The sequence below is a fragment of the Stomoxys calcitrans genome, chromosome 3 (genome assembly GCF_963082655.1).
Source record: "Stomoxys calcitrans chromosome 3, idStoCalc2.1, whole genome shotgun sequence".
NCBI classification, from domain to species: domain Eukaryota; kingdom Metazoa; phylum Arthropoda; class Insecta; order Diptera; family Muscidae; genus Stomoxys; species Stomoxys calcitrans.
Genome location: NC_081554.1, coordinates 48,015,169 through 48,028,580, shown reverse-complemented (window position 1 = coordinate 48,028,580; position 13,412 = coordinate 48,015,169). Strand labels below are relative to the sequence as shown.

Genomic DNA, 13,412 nt, shown 5'->3' with positions numbered 1-13,412 from the left:
AGGGTTACTGTGTTTTGTACCAGCATTTAGACGATCTTTAGCTTTCTTATTTTGTCAATCAATCGTAAGTCCTACACGCTGTATGAATGGCTGTCGTCAATCATGAGAAATTCATTTGGCTTCTCGTTAATCGACCTGGTAACAATCAAATAGATCTTGTAGATGTTTAGTCGGTCAATCTGGTGGAGTTCACTTTTGCGTCGGTGAAGTCTGAGGCTTAATGTCTTCCTCTTTTTGCTTGCACAAAAATCTTCTAGAATTATTTGAGTTTCAAGGTTGCGCCGGTGATAATATGCGCTCTTCTAGGGCTCAAAGCCAGATGGTTCATGCTGGACTTTGGTAATTTTAAGTTCTTAGGACTTGGAAAGTCACAAGGAACAGTGTGCTTGCCAAACTTTTTTTACAATTTTGCGGGCTTTAGTTACGATTTCGTTGCTAAAGCGGTTGTAGGTCAGACTGTCTCGTTCTATGTGGACGGACGATCCGGAGACGCTAGACTAGGCTTGTTTATAGTTGAAAGGAACATATTTGGGCACATGAGTATGCTCACTTTTATGATAATTTGGGTCGATACGATGCATAAAGGTCTGATTATGGTGTTGCCGCTTGGCACTATGCTATATGCGTCGCGACTGATTATATACCAGCGGAGTCTTTCCTTTTTGATAGGTTGGAAAACGTTTCCCCTAAAAGGTATGTTGCGGACACCCCGCCCTTCCCGGGATCCTCTGTATACACTTATAGATCTAAATTGAAATGGGGCAATGGTGCAGTAGTCTTCATTGAATTCTTTGGAATCAGTGAATCTTATAGACTTCTAGACTGGCGCACCGTTTTTCAGGCAAAAGTCTTCACGAGCCTTAAGGCACTGCACACGATGTTAACGTGGGAGTGGCGGCCCGATCAGAAGCAAAGGGCTTTTTCGGACCATGGGAAAGGCTGTTAAGCATTGCTGGAGTGGTGAGGAACCTGGCCAGGAATGGATCACTGATTGCCGCTGACTTTGCTACGGAATCATTGAGCGATCTTTTTGGTAGAGTTGACGGCTTCGGTTCTGCAGGTTCCATATGCATAATACTGTGGCTGAGTATTTCGTGAAACCGGGCGTTGTTTATTCTGGGGCTTAGAAAACATTGCTTCATTACTGAACGCAAGAAGAGGTAGACTTCTGCAGGATATGCGATCGTTATCGCACAGCACCAGCTCATACCTCATTCGCACGACCATCGTATAAGCCGCCAACCCTACCAATTAGCTCGCACAATGTAGGACTCACTGACTCCCTAGCAAGATCAACGGCAATCAGCGTTCCATTCCTGGGCAGGTTGTCGGCCGCTTTGTACCCCGCCACTCCTTGATGGCTCGAGACCCAGCAGAGCCTGACAGCGCGGTCGAGCGAGCACCTTTTGAGTCACTGCCCCGCAAATTGCACAGATACTTAATATTGTTGTTGGTCGTTGGGGATTGCAAAGGCCCATTTGGCCATCGGTTTAACTATAGATAAAACTCCCATATAAACCGATTTTCCGATTTGACTACTTAAGCCTCTGGAAGCCGCAATCTTTGTCCGATTTGGCTGAAATTTTGCATGTAGTTTTCTGTCAAGACTTCTAACCACTGTACGGTCCAAATCGGTAAATAACCTGATATAGCTCCCATATACACCAATCTCCCGATTTGACATCTTAAACCGCTGGAAGCCGCAAAATAATATAGCTCTCATATCAACCGATCTCCCGATTTGATTTCTTGAGCCCTTACAAGTCGCAATTTTCGTCACATTTGGCTGAAATTTCGCATGCGGTGTTCTGTTATAACTACCAACAACTGTGCCAAATATAGTCCAAATGGGTCTATAAGGTCTTGTTCGCTTTCTAGAAGCTTTAATTTTTGCTGGTTTGACAAAGGTTTGGTATGTAAAATAAAATTATGTCCTCCAACTAAATTTATTTTGCATAAATTTTTAGCAGGATCCATGGTGACGGGTCCTCAAGATTCGGCCCGGCCGAACTTAATATTATTGTTGAAAGAACTAAAATTCTGCGGAAACAAAAAAAATCTATTACACCAAATGCAGCAGACGATGTTTGCTGTTAACAGCAAAATATTTCTTTGAGTATATCATTTCAAGTATGAATTTGGAAAGTCGTTGAATAAAATCTGTGAGGTAGGGTACAACTGCATGGCCACACTTGGTTTTAAAAATTCCGTAAAATTCTAAATTGTTTGTTTTTTGGGTGGTAATAACGCGCTTTCCATATTTGTTTGGAAATGGTTTTTCCCATTTTTATATGTTTATTTAAAATTTCTACATTATTCAACATATAATAGTAGCATGTGGACAAATTTTATGTACATACATATTTGCTCAAAAAACCACACAGACTTTACGCCCTGACTACTATTACCATGTGAGCCTTTTGCATCTATAGACAGCTTCTTCTTCTTTTACAGGCTCATCGAGATACGGCAAAGAGTAGATGAAGTGCTATGAGATACTGAAAGTACAATAACAGTGATATGGTAAGGGTAAGGGTAAACATTAGGGTTTAGTTCGCTCCGAATAGGAGTGGAACAACCAACCAACCATCCATATTTATTAAAAAAAATTGAAAAAAAAGTTCTTTAGATTCTCTTCTCTCCTGTTTAAGGCATTTTCTTGTTCTAGCTATAGCCAGTTTTTATATTTTATTCTTTAAGATACAGAGCTGGAGATGCTGTTGCTCTTCTACGTGCTGCAGCCTGTCTGTATGTATGTGCGTGTGTGTGTCTGTATTTGACAATGATGTACGAGGTGTTTTTCGTGTGTGGATAATTTTTGTTTGCTCGCCAATACAGTCCACCGGTCTCTTGCTCACTCAAACTCCTAGATGCGTCATATGCAACTCTTTCTTGTTTCACTTCACATTCATTTCTACTAGAAGAGCTTAAGTAGAGCGAAAGAGTCGTGACTTGCGCATTGCATTACCCTTGCAAGGAGAGTATATAGATTTGCTGGAAGGATAGAGACGAGAGAGTGTGAGAGAGAGAGAGAGTAATACAGTGGTACTTTTGCTTTTTAAATAATATTTTGAGTTCTTCAAAGTATTTTCATTACGTTTGGTAATTAACAAAACATTTTTATTTTTTAAGTTTGATTTAACTGTAAGAAAGGGAAGGCCTTGGTCTTTGGCATACATAAATGGGAAAAATTGTTTTTTTCCTTTATTTTTTTACACCTGTCAATAGAAAATAATTTTTATTTGGCTGAAAACTCCTTAAAAAACTAGAAAACTAACATCACCTGAAGAACAAGAGGAAATATTTATCTTATTAGCGTATTATTCGGCGTGGTCCAAGACTAATTTCCTTTCTGACTTTTTTCTGCCCTTAAACTTCTACAACTGGCCTGATGTGAGTTGAGATATCATATAAGATTCGTTTCCTCGGCGTGGTTGTGTAGGGGTGGTCTTCCGAAAGCCCTAAGTCGACGTTGCACAGTGTTGCCAAATCGAAAAATCTTGGAAATAATTCTGGAACTTTTGAACGGATAGAGACATGTAGACGAAACTTTGCACAGTCAATGTTGAGGTGCAGTGTGCGAAATTTGGCCTTGACCTTTTTTTAACTTCACACCATGAAAAGTATGAAGTCAACGTTCTTTCACCTCTTGGTAACTCGGATCACTGCGTTGTTTCAGCATCTTTTTATACCCTCCACCATAGGATGGGAGTATACTAATTTCGTCATTCTGTTTGTAACACTTTGGAATATGCGTCTAAGACCCCATAAAGTATATATATTCTTGATCGTCGTGACATTGAAAGTCTAACTAGCCATGTCCGTCCGTCTGTCTGTCTGACGAAAGCACGCTAACTTTCGAAGGAGTAAAGCTAGCCGCTTGAAATTTTGCACAAATGCTTCTTATTAACGTAGGTCGGTTGGGATTGGAAATGGGCCAAATAGGTCCATGTTTTGATATAGCTGCCATATAAACCGATCTTAGGTCTTGACTTCTTGAGCCTCTAGAGGGCGCAATTCTTATCCGATTAGAATGAAATTTTGCACGACGTGTTTTGTTATGATATCCAATAACTGTTCCGAGTATGGTTCAAATCGATCCATAACTTGATATAACTGCCATATAAACCGATCTTGGGTCTTGACTTCTTGAGCCTCTAGAGGGCGCAATTCTTATCTGATTGGAATGAAATTTTGCACGACGTGTTTCGCTATGGCTTCCAACAACTGTGCTAAATTAGGTTCAAATCGGTCAAAAACCCGATATAGGTGCCATATACAACGATCTGGGATCTTAACTTCTTGACCCATTAGATCGCTCAATTTTGCACGAAGTATTTTGTTACGATATCCAACAACTGTGCCAAGTATGGTTCAAATCGGTCCATAACCTGATATAGCTACCATATAAACCGATCTTGAATCTTGACTTCTTGAGCTTCTAGAGGGCGCAATTCCTATCCCATTTCGATGAAATTTAGCATGACGTATTTTATTATGACTTTCAACAACTGTGCCAAATAAGGTTCAAATCGGTTCATAACCTGATATAGCTGCCATATAAACCGATCTGGGATCTTGATTGCTTGAGCCTCTAGAGGTCGTAATTATTATTCGATTTGCCTGAAATTTTGTACGACGGATCCTCTGATGACTATCGACATACAGCGGTCAAAAAAAGTATTCATCATTCAATGTTTTTTTTTTAATAAGTCTACAAAAGACAATTGGAATAAAAACATATTAAACTAATGATGCAGTAGTGCTTGTGTGATATATATGTACACAATTTCATTGTTTTTAAAGAAAAAAATAGTATTTATTGGAACAAAAAGGGCCATTTTACAGCTGAACACAAAAAATTAAACAAAAAAAGTATTCATCATTGCAAAAAAACAAAAAAATAAATAACATAATTTAAAAAAATTAATACTTTGTTATTCGACCACCGCGTCTTATAACTTCTTTTAAACGGTTTGACATCGATTGGACTAATTTAGCGGTTATATTTTGGTCTATATTAGTCCATTCCTCCATTATCACCTGTTGCATTTGACTCTTGCTCGAAAAATTGCGCGTTCTCAATTTGCGTTCGAGATGTTCCCAAAGGTGTTCAATTGGGTTCAAGTCGGGACTTTGAGGAGGAGTTTTAATGACTTTGGGGCAGTTATACAGCATCCACATCTTGGTATTTAAAGCAGAATGTTTGGGGTCATTTTCTTGATAATATTGAAAGTTATTACCAAGCCCAAGTTTTACAGCACTATCTTTTAAATTCCTCTTTAAAATGTCAATGTAATACTTATGATCCATTACTCCATTAATAATTTCAAGATTTCCCGCTCCTGAAGCCGCCATACACCCCCAAACCATTAAACCACCTCCACCATGTTTTACAGTAGCAACTGTGTTTCGTTCTTCAAGCTCTGTATTTGGTTTTCTGTACACTATGACCTTTCCATCGCACCCAAAAAGATTAAACTTGCTCTCGTCTGCAAAAATGACTGTTTTCCAAAATGATTCGGGCTGTTTTACATACATTTTTGCGAAGTTTAGCCTTTTCACTCGGTTTATTTTATTTATAAAGGGCTTCTTACGTGCAGTTCTTCCTCTGTAACTATGCCTTTTGAGTGTATTTCGAATTGTTTGTGTAGTAACTTCCTTCCCTAAATATTCCATAGTGTTTTTACGAAGAATGGTCGCATTTGTCTTCGGAGTTTTCTGAACTTGCCGCACTAGCCAACGCACATCTCCAACTGAAAGTGCTTTTGGTCGACCAGATCTTGGTTTATTGTCAACAGTTTTCGTTTCTATCCACTTTCTGATGATGGATTGTATAGTAGATCGTGGTCTATTTAATATTTCACTGATAGTTTTTTGAGTTAAACCATTCCTGTGGTGTTTTATTATCAAAACTTTTACCTCATCAGAAACCTCGTTTTGCTTACGGCCCATTTTGACAAAAACTATATTTTCAATGAAATTAAATATTTGCTGTCAAGGCAAAGCCTCCTTTACTAAATAAAACAGAAAAGGGGGATTCCCAAATAATATTTGAATTTGACTTTGATGATAGCACATCAATGATGAATACTTTTTTTGTTCTGTTTTTGGTGTTATTATATAAAATTGCATTTTTTGCTCTAATTAAATTTATTTTTTGAATTTATTTTAAAACATATTACGAAAAATAAACTATTGCATAAAACTGCATTATTTGTTTACTTTAAATTTTCTTCAATTACCCAAAATAAGTGAATTTATTATCAATTTTGCTAATGATGAATACTTTTTTTGACCGCTGTACGTGTTTATTATGGTCTGAATCGGTCTATAGCCTGATACAGCTGCCATATAAATAGATCTCTCTATTGCACTTCTGAGTCCCCAAAAGGGCGCAATTCTTATTCGAATTGGCTGACATTTTATACAGGTCTCTAACATATAATTGAATTTTGGTCCGGACCGGATGTAGATAGTGTAGATGGTCGATATTTGTCATCTGTAAGCAGCTTGTGATGGTCCTAAGGACTGCGTTCTAAAAGGACTGTAGGTTTCTCCATTGTGTACAACTCAGTCCTGCTGTCCACATTGTCGCCGCATAATTCACTACTGGTTTGTCAATCGCTTTATAAGTGTTTAACATTTAAAATCGTGCTAAGTTCGGTCGGATCGAGTAAGCCTTTCTACTCCCAATCCTCCTCCCCTCCAATTGACCAACCTTCGTCTTCCTCCTAAACGAGTAAATTCAGTTTCTATGGACCAATGTTCCGAACCTAGGTATAGCGCGGTTGTATGGTATCCCCCAGACCAAAGATGAGGGTTTCCTCTCAGTTGTCTGGTCTTAATTTTTAATTTAACTTTCTTTGATTTGGTTTAACATTCTTTGTAATCTTTCATACCACTGTAAATTTATGCAAGTCGAGTAAGCCTTTCTCCTCCCCTTTTTCGCTCAATCACTTAAAATGCGAGCTCGTTGAATGTATTCCATTTCAAATGAGTTTCAATTTCTCCTTGCGAGAGAGCAAGAGTTTGTGAGTACCAATTTGCTCAGCACTCAGTATTGTGATGAAAAGTTATGCAGAAGAGAAGAGAATCGCAATTGTTGAGAAAAACGAAGAATACGACAAAGTAAAGATGCCTGCCTACCTATAATGTTGGCGTTCGTTGGTTGTAGTTGTTGTTGCTTGTCTTTTGAGTTGTTCGGACCCAGTATGGCTTTGGGGTTATTTGCCGCTCGTTATTGTGGCGGTTTAACAGTTCAAATTCAGCTTTTCCACAGTTGATTGCAGTGTCCTCAAAGCGAAAAAGAACTTCTTGAAAAAAAAAGTTTAGTAGCATAAAAGGATCTGGAAGAATTTTTAATTAAAAAAGAAAAACAAAATTTGGAAGAAAAAAAATACAACGGATTTATGTTGCAACTGTTGCCAGTGTCAAGCAATAAATAAAAGTTAACAAATATTTGTAGTAAAATTTAACAAATTTTGTGTATTGGTGGCTTTGCTGTTGCCTGGTTCTGTTATAGATACCAACGTCTGGCTGGATTCTTTTTTTCGTCCCCTTGCCTTCACATCATTTGCAGCATCAGAAATCATTTCTTTGGTGCTCTTTTGGAATCAAAAGAACTTTTTTTTTCTTAAAGTGTCCAAGTGTGCGCGTGTGTGTTTGTGTGTGCCTGTGTCTGCGGGGGAATGAGAGTCTGATTTTGTGGTTTTAACGATTAATCATTTTTATATGGACTCAAATGGACCACATTGGACTAAAATGACAAGGAATACTGCTGCTGATGGTATGGTGGTTGCGCTATCGACGGTGTTATCATTTATCGCTAAACTATCGAAGAATAAATCGACTGCCCTCTCTCTCAAAATTTAATTAAAATGTTTGCCAATAAAAATCAATTTATTGCGGTAAAGTTTTTAACTGTTCATATGGCCATTTGCTGCAAAACAATGAAGACTCAAAATTTGTGGTTTATATGTCTAAAACGTGGCATCAAATTCAAGCGTTGAGCGAGCGATCGTTCATCGGCATTGTGTCTATGGAATAATCATTGTCGGCTTTCGTGCCATTCGTGATATGGGGAATCTTCAAAAATTCTTCGTAAGAATAACGGAATTCCACTGAGGACAGATAGAAGTAAGCATTAACACAATATTAAGAATACATGAACATTAAATCGATACAAAACAATTTTTTAATCGTTGTACAAATTCGATAAAAAGAATTTTCTGTGATATACCTACCTAGTATGTATGTACAACATGCATGTGTATGTTTGTGTGAACATAACCTTAAAACGAAATCATAGTTGCACAAATGGTTGAATAAAAATGTTAAGAAACAAGTTATTCGCAAACGTTCGGTAAAACAACCAGAAGTTCACATGTCTTCCCATCAGTCGCTGCTGCTTTGGGGGAATAGAAAACTTTAAAATTTCTTCGAAATTCGGATGGGTTAAAGCGACAGTCTAATACTAGACTCACTTGAAAAAAAATTTGGCCATTTTAATACGACCCCTGTATTTGTAATACGAAAACGCTGTCAACTCAGCTGCCGAGGCATGTTTTTCATCAAAGTAACATTGTTACCAATTTTTTAGAAATTCAACAATGCAAAGACCTTCGCGGGAAATGCTCATACCTTTTTAACTATACGCAAGATATGTCCCCCAAATAAATCTATTCGGTTTAGTTAAATAGTCAATTTTCACAGCCTATATTTTCCCTCGCATTGAAGTTAGGGAACTTCAACTAACTGTTTCTGAAGGCCAATGATTACTACAAATGTCTATAAAGTAAAGCTCAGGTTATGAAAATTTGTACACTCTCCACATGTTTTGCTTTTGAACTACAAAATTCACGAAAATAAAAATGCAAATTTTATAATCCACTAGCCGAACCGGGCTCGCTCCGCTTTCGCCCTGAATGCGGATATCGAATTCGTGCCATTGTAGCCTATGACGCTGAACGCGTTTGAATCCTGGCGAGAACATCGGACAATGCGGTGTTTATCCCCTCTTAATGTTGGCGACATTTGCGAGGTACAATGACATGCATGGCCATTTAAAAAATTTTCCCCAAAGAGGTGTCGCACTGCGGGACGCGGTTCGGACTCGGCTATAAAAAAATGTCCCTTATCATTGAGTTTAAACTTGAATCGGAAAGCACTCATTAATGTGTGAGAATTTGCTCCTTCTCGGTTTCTGGTGGTAATGTTCTTCCTAGGGTAATGTTCTCATTAGGGGAGGGATGGCACCCCAGACATTTCGACTCAAATATGGATATCAAATTCGTGCTGCACTTTCAAATCCCTTTAATTTGAGCCCCATATTGCTATGGCCGGTAAATATGAACCGTTTGGAGGGTGTTTTGGGGCTGGGGCGGCCACCGGCACTTTGCACTGAAATTAGATATCGAATTCGTTCTCTATTCCCAACGGAAATGAAGTTCAGTTTAGGGAGTGCTTTAGGACGTACCCCAAAACACTTGGCTCCAAAATTGGATATCAAATTCCTTTTCTACTCTCAAATACCTTTCAATTGAGTCCCATATTGTCATAATGGGGCAAATAAACCATTTGACGTATCTTTAGGAGGAAAAGCCCATCCTAGAATTGAACGCAAATTTTAATGTCATATTCGTAATCTACTCCTCAGTCCCATATATCCATGGTCGGCTAATATGCCCATTTGGTGGTATTTGGGGGTGCGCGACATCCCATTACTTGGACCTAATGTTTTATGCCATATTTGTAATCTAGTGCCTAATACTTTTCATTTGAGTCCCATATTGATATGAACTTTGAATATATTAAGAGGAGTTGTGGGGTTGGGGGCCGCTGTCTTCTTGGACCCAAATTTTAATGTCATATTCGTTTTCTAGTCTCCAAAACCTTTCATTTGATACCTTCATTGTGCCCATCGGACCACTTACTTTCGGATATGGGTGGCCTTTTTTGGGGTAAGGGGGAGGGTCCGCCTCCATCTGATATCTAAAAATTATATAGCCTATGTTTCCTTCCAGACAAACGTACACGATCTGTGAACATTTTAAGAAAATCGGTTCAGCCAAGTATCATATAGCCGTAATGAATTTAATGGCGTTTTTGAGGGGTGGCGTGACCCCCTATCGATCTGATTTTTTATGCCAGATTCGAAATCTACTACCGAATACCTTTCATTTGAGCCCCATATTAAAATGAACGTCCAATATGTCTGTTTGGGGTTGGGGCGGCCAAATAGGTACTTAGACTCAAATTTTAATACCATATTCGTATTCTACTCTCCAATACCTTTCAATTTGATATCTATTGGGTTGCCCAAAAAGTAATTGCGGATTTTTTAAAAGAAAGTAAATGCATTTTTAATAAAACTTAGAATGAACTTTAATCAAATATACTTTTTTTACACTTTTTTTCTAAAGCAAGCTAAAAGTAACAGCTGATAAATGACAGAAGAAAGAATGCAATTACAGAGTCACAAGCTGTGAAAAAATTTGTCAACGCCGACTATATGAAAAATCCGCAATTACTTTTTGGGCAACCCAATATATTGTCGCGATCGGTCCACTTTTGATTTTGGGTTGGGTTTTTGGCATAAGGGGGAGGGTCCGTCCACCTTCCCATACCGAAAAGTTATATAGCCTATGTTTCCTTCCAGACCTTCCAGAAAATTGCGAGAAAATCGGTTCTGCCGTTTTTCAGGCTAAACGGCACAAACAAACCGAGTCCCATATATCCGTGATTGCCTATTGTTCCCATTTTGGGCGTTTTTGTGGGGGTGGGGTGACCCCTTATACTTCGAAACGAAATTGTATGCCAGATTCTTTATCTACTGGCGCATCCTTTTCATTTGATACCCATATTGTCTTTATCGGTCCACTTGTGATTTTGGGTGGTGTTTTTGGGGTAGCGGTGGAGGGTCCGCCCCCTTCCGTTATCAATAAATTGTAAAGCCTATTCCTACTCTCTGACCAAATTCGTAATTTACTCCCGAATACCGTTCATTTGAGTCTCATATTCGTAATGTACTCCCGAATATCTTTCATTTGAGTCCCATATTATTATGATAGTCAAATAAACCTATTTAAATGGGTTTTGGGGCTGGGGCTGCGCTCCAGGTACTTAGACCCAAATTCATACTCTTCTCTTGAATACCTTTCATTTAAATCCCATATTGCCCCGATCGGTCCACTATTATTTTTGGGTAGTACTTTTGGGGTAAGGGGAGGGTCGGTCCCCCTTCCGATATCAAAAAATTATACAGCCTATGTTTCCTTCGAGGCTAACCTATACAATCCGTGAAAATATCAAGGTAATCGGTTCAGCCGTTTTCGAGTCCATACGGAACTAACAAACAAACCGACACACAAACATACCTACAAACAAACACAAATTGATTTTTATATATAAGATTTACTCTTGCTCGATATGACCACCTTTTGCCTTGACTATTACTGTGAGTCTATCAAAATATATGTTTGCCATCTTGGCGCATATAAGCATGTCCATATATGAAGCTGTACGTCTAGGTTCTGGCAAAAATAATGGGGAAAAAAATTCTGCAGTGGTTATACCCTCCTAATGCTGACCACATTTGTGAGGTACTGTGTCATTTGAAGAAATGGTGTCTCAGCTATATTAAAATTTCTCCCCAAAGAGGTGTTGCACGACTTTCGGGCTCGGCTGTAAAAAGTAGGTCTCTTATCATTGAGCCTAAACTTAAATTGGACAGCACTCATTGATATTGGAAAAGTTTGCCCCCTGCTCCTTAATGGAATGATTGTGGGCAAGTTTGCAATATTGGTGTTGTTATATTTTTATACTCACCGCCATAGGATGGGAGTAAACTTATCTAGTCATTCCGTTTGTAACACCTCGAAATATTCGTCTAAGACCCCATAACGTATATATATTCTTGATCGTCTCGATGTTCGAACGCGCAGCTTGAAATTTTCACAGATATTTCTTATTGATGTAGGTCGTTTGGGGATTGCAAATGTGCCATATCGCTTCAGATTTAGATATAGCTCCTTTATAAACCGATCTCCCGATTTGACTTCTTGAGCCCCTGGAAGCCCCAATTTCCGATTTCGCTGAAATTTTGCTCATAGTGTTCTGTTATGACTCAACAACTGTGCCAAGTACAAGCCGCAATTTTTGTCCGATTTCGCTGAAATTTTGCTCATAGTGTTCTGTTATGACTTCCAACAACTGTGCCAAGTACGGTCCAAATCAGTCTCTAACCTGATATAGCTCCCATATAAATCGATCTCCCGATTTGACTTCTTGAGCCCTTACAAGCCACAATTTTTGTTCGATTTGGCTAAAATTTTGCATGTAGTGTTCTGTTATTACTTTCAACAACTGTGCCAAGTACGGTCGAAATCAGTCTAACATCATATATTGAGCTCCCAAATAAACTGATCTTCCGATTTGATTTCTTGAGCCCCTGGAAGCCGCAATTTTCCGATTTGACTGAAATTTTGCATGTGGTGTTATGTTATGACTTCCAACAACTGCGCCAACTACGGTCCACATCGGTCTATAACCTGATATAGTTCCTTTATAAACCGATCACCCGATTTACAAGCTGCAATTTTTGTTCGATTTAGCTGAAATTTTGCATGTCATTTTCTGTTAGACTGCCAACAACTATGCCAAATCGGTCTTTTATATAAACCAATCTTTCGATTTTACTTCTTGAGTCCATATAGGGCGCAATTCTTTTCCGATTGTGGCTGAAATTTTGGACAATGACTTCAACTGTGTGTTTCTTCAAAGTTTTTTTTTTTGGTTTTTTTTTAGTTTTTTATTTATAAGTTTTTTATTTATTAGTTTTTTATTTATTAGTTTTTTATTTTATGTATTTTTTTCTTTTATTTATTTTTAAATTTTTTTCTTTCGTTTTTTTTTAATTTTTTTCTTTTATTTTTTATATTTTTTTAAATTTTTTTCTTTTATTTTTTTATATTTTTTTTTTTATTTTTTATATTTTTTTTTTTTAATTTTTTCCTTTTATTTTTTATATATATTTTTTTATATTGCTTTTTAATTTTTTTTATCTTTCTTTTATATTTATTTTATATTTCGTTTTATTTTTTTATATTTCTTTTTAATTTTTTTTATATTTCTTTTATATTTCTTTTTAATTTTTTTTTATATTTCTTTTTAATTTTCTTATTTGTTTGTTTATTTTTTTTCTAATTTTTTTATGTTTTTTTATTTTTGTTTGTTTTTTATTTTTGTTTATTTTTTATTTTTGTTTAGTTTTTTATTTTTGTTTACTTTTTCTATTTTTGTTTATTTTATTTTTATTTGTTTTTTATTTTTGTTTTTTTATTTTTTTCTAATTTTTATGTTTTTATTTTTCGCTTTATTTTGGTTTACTACTTTTTTATTACTTCTTGATA

At 37.2% G+C, this 13,412-nt stretch overlaps 1 protein-coding gene across 3 annotated transcripts in view; it reads left to right on the top strand.

The window, feature by feature from the left end:
- LOC106082767 (serine/threonine-protein kinase grp) overlaps positions 1–13,412 on the top strand; it is a 146,003-nt gene that overhangs the window by 28,620 nt on the left and 103,971 nt on the right. Inside the window, exon 1 of one of the 3 annotated variants that reach the window (XM_013245497.2) lies at positions 7,302–8,139. The exons of the other annotated variants lie outside the window; for them this stretch is intronic. The gene's annotated coding sequence lies outside the window, so the exon portion shown is untranslated. Of the gene's footprint in view, positions 1–7,301; positions 8,140–13,412 lie in introns of those variants that run through there. 3 annotated transcript variants of the gene reach the window in all.